Source organism: Teleopsis dalmanni, chromosome X (assembly GCF_002237135.1).
Source record: "Teleopsis dalmanni isolate 2A chromosome X, ASM223713v2, whole genome shotgun sequence".
Taxonomy (NCBI): domain Eukaryota; kingdom Metazoa; phylum Arthropoda; class Insecta; order Diptera; family Diopsidae; genus Teleopsis; species Teleopsis dalmanni.
In genome coordinates, this window is record NC_051848.1 from 55901517 (window position 1) to 55907418 (window position 5902).

Sequence of the window (5902 nt, forward strand, 5' to 3'; positions counted from 1 at the left end):
TGCAAATCCACTGTAAGATATTAAACTTAGATAACGATCTAATGCTGACATTATTCTTTTATAAAATTATAGACTCTTACTCTTTCTGTATATTCAGTTAGAATATTTAATAAATAACATAAATGAATTGAATTTGTTGGTTGGTTGAATGTGATCTTATAGAACGAGTTCTTTAGGACAATTAAACAAATAAAATTTTAGATTCATAATGCTTATGACCTTTGAAATAACTCGACATTAAAGCTGTTTCGTTATGAGTTAAGTATTTGCAACCGAAAGAGAACAATCCTATTAACAGAAACGGATAATGGTGATATAGTTTTGTATTTTATGATCACAAGAGTCCGACATGTAGTTATGAGTATTTGGATCATACAGTTAGCGCAAGACATTTTTAGTACAAGGGTAATATGGTAAGTAATGAAATCTCGAGTTGACTTTTGAAGATTGAATAGTAACAACTATGGACAACATAAATCTGCAGATTTGTAGTTCATCTGTGGTTTATGCGATTTGGATGCAACTTCTTTAATAGGAGCCCAATATTAAAAAAATTTTAATAAAGATAAGATGATAGCAGTATAAAACGATCAAAATTAAAATGATTAGGAGTACTTTATACAATATTTAAAAGACGCACAGAAATATATTACAGAAAATATATTTTAATAGAAGTATCAACTTTTTCGATCATTAGTCTTATTTTGTTTGTAAATATCTATATATTCCTATGACTATATTCAAAAAAAAAAGGAATGTGTGTGCAAGCATTAGTTTCCATTCGTATTTAATTTTTTGAACTATAAAAGTTTGTACTTAGCTTGAATTTAAGAGGTCTGGAAATTACCAAAAAGAAGTACAAACAGAGAAATGTGACTTGAAATGTTATTCATGAAATGTTTATACATCATTATAGCTTAGCATTCACATTTGTCGCTAATTAAGGATTTCCTTTATCGGCGTTTGTATATTGATTTATTTAAAGGGAATTCCTTGATCGATTTTTTACTTTGCATTTTCTGATTAAGTTGTCAAGAATTACTAATATATTTACTTATTTAGTTTACTCCAAGAAGCAAATGAACTGTCATGCTATGATTATTATTATTAATGTTTGTTAATAATTGGTATGATAAATCAATTGTCATGCAGGTGATTTGATTGATTTATATCTAAGTTCTAATTGCTAGCATAGTTTTAGCTATATTAAATGGTAGAATAGTTGAAAAGTAATTGTCTCAGTAACATGGATGTACAAGGATACTTTATACCTTACCACTTCTATATCACTTCATGCGGCGTCTCTCACCCATTACAAACTGAATCTCTTAGTTACCGCTCATCTTTTTGCTTACCTCCACTGGCAAACTCTATGTTACATTTATACCTAGTAAACTGAAATGCTTTTCCTCGGACAACAGAATTTTTCAGTTACCTAATTTGACTTGAAAAAAGAAGACAGTGAAAAAGCCTTCGATGCTGTCGGGTTTTGGAGCTTGGTTCACCTTGGTTAGCTTTGCCAATTCGGCGTCTCCCCAAAATTTGGCAATGTTGCCTATAGATTTTTATCTGATAGGACCTTTAAAGTTCAAATCGGTGCCTTTTTCTACTGAGACTCACCTAACGTTGCCAGTGTTCCGCAACGCTCTATCCTTGGTCCACTACTTTCGACTTTGCTGGCTTTGCACGTCGTGATTTTTATGCTGCCGTCTAAGCCTCATTGTACTCCTTATGAACTTAATGCCTTCCTTGGAACTCTAATAGTTTACTACACCAGGTGCAAAATTAAATTTAAGCCTTCCGAGATTGCTTCCATCGCTTTCCCAGGGCAAGACAAGATGACTTCAGAACTTTCCATGTCTCACCCATTAAGTAAGAGTTCTGCAATACCTGATTTCAGCTTGTTGACAAATTAAAGTATATCGGTGTTGCGCTATCTCCTCGGCATAACTTTATATTGCATAAACTAACTAAAAAAATACGCTTCAAAGACACAACCAGCTTAACTGTAAGAATAAGATTCCTATAAGCAGCTTATCCACTACTTTTTTACGCCTTTCCCGTATGGTCTGGAATCTATTCTGCTCAAATGGATAATATCAACTATAAACGCAAGCATATTCTCTATAAGTAAGCTCTAATTATGTATCAATGCGTCCCACCTCACCCGGCTTTAAAGCCCTCCCCTTGCATTTCGACTCCCAGCACAATTTACTTTGATTTTTTGTTAGTCTTCCGCGCTTGTTTAGAAGCTCAACCCCCTGCACCTACCTTTCTTTCGTCTACATTATGCCTATGCTTTCTGGCTTAAATAAACGCAAATTCCTGATTACTCTTTATTTTAACTCTCTTCCCTAATAACTGAAACGTAGTTCAAGGCACTGCCCTTCAAATCAATGGATAGCGAAAATTGGTATTTGGTATTATATATATCTTTTTATTAAAATTATTCCATTTACATAATTACAGAATTACAATTATTATAAACGTTACTACAAATATTATTATGACTTTTGTAATATCAATAAAAAAATTAAATAAAATTTAAAGTGAATTTTAAATTCGTTAAATGGCAGATGTAGTATTTTTGAACTATTTAAGACTTTAAAAAAGTACATTAGCATTATTATTTGATATTTTTTATTTTAAGGAAATCAAGGAAAGGGCTTTTTAAATTTTTTTTGTTTTTTCGTAATACTCTTTAAAATTATGTAAATTTTTAAAATAAGTAGTGCAGCTTATGCCGTGTACTTTATCTTTTGGCATCTAGATTATCGCTGCAGTAGACTACCGGCTTTGAGTGTGTTCTGTTAAGGACGTCAGAATGGTTCACCTTCAACAGTGACAAGCCAGAAGGTGATCATTATTTCATTGAAGTTGCAGTGTCCTTTCCCGTCAATGGGACTCAATGAATCACTAAATGAATGGCGTTGCACGAAAGTCTTCTAGACATGAACCAGGTGAAGACAATGCTTGACTCCATATCCTACTGCAGTGTGCTGTTGAGTGATAGTTTTATTATAATCAGTAAAAATTTAATAAAAGATGGAAGAATGCTGTTAAACTTACCATTAGGTAACTGTAATCGATCCAAAGTCCTTTTCAACCATTTGGCGGGTGCTTCGCATACCACACAACACGAAATATATTTGTTAATTTCATAATTTTTCACTGGCATCATTGGCAGTAAAGCGGACGTTGAAAGCCAGAAAGTTTTATCATTTCTTGAACCATAATTACAAACATTATTTTGTCCGCATATAAGCATAGGCAGTGTAGAGAAGCGACGAACCCATGAGCCTGGTGAACCTAAGTCTTGATTATGTGCAAAATCATAACCATTAACATAAAGTAAAGAGTTGCCAGTCCGTAATTCTATATGACCACTTTCACAATATGGTATTTCTTCAGATTGACTATGTTTTACTAAAAATATTCCAGTCGTAGCCGTGATGGAAACCATCACGGCCTATTAAACCTGGCAAGCCTTGTTATCCTTTTGGACCAAGAGGACCTATTTGCCCTACAAGTCAAAAAAACCGATCTCACGCCCTTCATCTTGGTCACCCTTTAAACCAGTTAATCCTTGTAACCCAGGAGGACCGCGTTTACATTTTTGACCCTCATATATTAGATGACCAGGTTCGCCCTTTGGACTCGGAGGCGGAACTAAGCCAGATTCACCCTTTTGACTTCTTTCACTAGTTTTACAGTTGATTACATCTCGCCCTTATGGATGCATAAAGCCTTTTTCTTCTAGTGGACCCATTGACTGTTTGGCTTATTCACACCAGGTATACCAGGATCACTTTTTCGGCAGGAAAGCCAGAAACACCACGGACCTTATAACATTCAAACCAGTCAGACCTTGGTTTCCTTCTTTACCCATACGGCCATAAATTCCTAATAATATTAATTATTCAATAAAGTATCACATATTATTTTCAAATAAGTTTTCAAAATTTAGTAGTCAATAATAATCATATTAATTAATTTTCTAAATATTTACATTCATTTAACTCATCTCGTTTACCTTTAGGACCAGGGAATCTCATGTCACCTTTAAATTCAACAGCACTGGGAAGACCGTCATAACCGTTACGACAGGGTTAGTCGATTGGAGATTGTCATAATGTTGAATGAGTTGCATCACAATTATATATAACTTGGTTCTGAGCTGAAGGCGAACGTTGTATATTATTTGATTGTTGTTCTATCGCCATCGCCATCGCCATCGCTGTTTGTGTTTATATATGTGCTCTGATCATGCCATGTGTATTAAACATATTTGCTTCAGTAGCAGAAACTGCTGGTGCTACATAAACATGCTCAGACTGGTCTGGTGTGCTTGTTTCATGATCAGTAGAATGTATGGTTTTACTTGAACTGTTAGTGCAAACAATATACTCGACTTTGTTAGTATAAAGATTTAAAAAAGCATAAGCTTGTGTTCGTAATCAAATAAATTCACCACTTGTGGCATGTACGCGATACATTAAGGAAAACATTTGGCCTTTCTGTTTAAGTACTCGATCGAAACTTTCCTTCATGTAACTCTGATCTTCAGGATGAAAAAAAAATTAAGCAAATTTTTCCTAGTAAGTCAGTTGGGGTCTAACCAAGAATTTTGAGTACACGTTGATTTACAAATGTAAATTTTCCATCCATTGCATGATGTGTTATAAATTCAGATTGATTGTTAGAGCCCGACATGGCAGTGAAAGCTCAGTGAAAGCTGTAGACGTGACTTGTAGACAGCCAATTGCTATCAGACAGCAATGTGAAGTATGCCTATCATCATCAACAGGGTATTCCTTATAGACGCCAGGAAACATATCAGTTTGAAACCAGGTTCTTATATATCTATTATATATCTATATCTATTGATTTCTCCCAATTCATTTCACCCGTTTCGGAGGACCGTTGTAAATTGAATTTCATAATAAAACCAAAATTTAGATTGGCACTCTCGGATCGTACACGTCTAAATTTCTTTTCGGGCACACAATAATAAGCACCTAACAAGATTATCACCGGTTACAGTATAACGTTAATTCTTTAGCGGGTCAATTAATTGATATTCCAAAGTATCATTAGAGCATATTTCTCTGTATCAAGTGTATGTAGGTGTTGAGTAACCTAAAGCAAGACAGACCAGTGTGACATCATTAATGACACGATTTTTGTTGCTGTCATAGTTGATATCATTTGATTGCTTTACGAAATAAAGACCACACCGTATTCTTTCAATATTAATCATATAGAGACCATAATCAAATGTACGTTTGTCATTATTTTTTAAAACACATTTTTCGGATTGCAGAGAGTTCTTCTTAAAAAAGATTTAGCAGATTTAGTAGAAAATACATATATATCTAAAAATCCTCTCAAATTATTACTGCTCGTACCAGCTGTAATATTGATCTTTTGATTGTAAAAATTGCGACTGTTATCATTTAAATTATATTCATTGTGTGCCAAAAAGCGATTATCATGCTTGTCATAATTTTCACTTTCAATAGTTTTTTCTTCATCAAAGGCAAAAGAATTCTTAAGATAGAAGAACTTTGGATTTTCATCGTTAACCCAGGAATTGGGTCCTGTTTGAAGTACCGAAAACCCAAAGTGATTTTGTGGTTGATTTTGTACAATCAACTCTTTCATCCATATTATCGATGTTAATAAGTTCGAGCGGTATCCTTTGCATATCTTTTTGGCATCCAAATAATTACGTTTCGGAGATCGTATAAAACCATAACAAGTTTGTCGGAAAGATGTCTAATATTCAGGGCAAAAATTTTACTCATTGGTGAGTTCATCAATGTAGCCACGATTTGGATTTCCTTGCGTATTGGCACGATTGAATGGATCGTATGCATTGGTACCACCTAGTGTGTTGGTG

General features: G+C 34.1%; 1 pseudogene; it reads right to left on the bottom strand.

The window, feature by feature from the left end:
- Positions 1 to 2916: 2916 nt before the first annotated feature.
- On the bottom strand, positions 2917 to 5664 carry LOC119688439 (annotated as a pseudogene).
- Between the last annotated feature and the right edge of the window lie 238 nt (positions 5665 to 5902).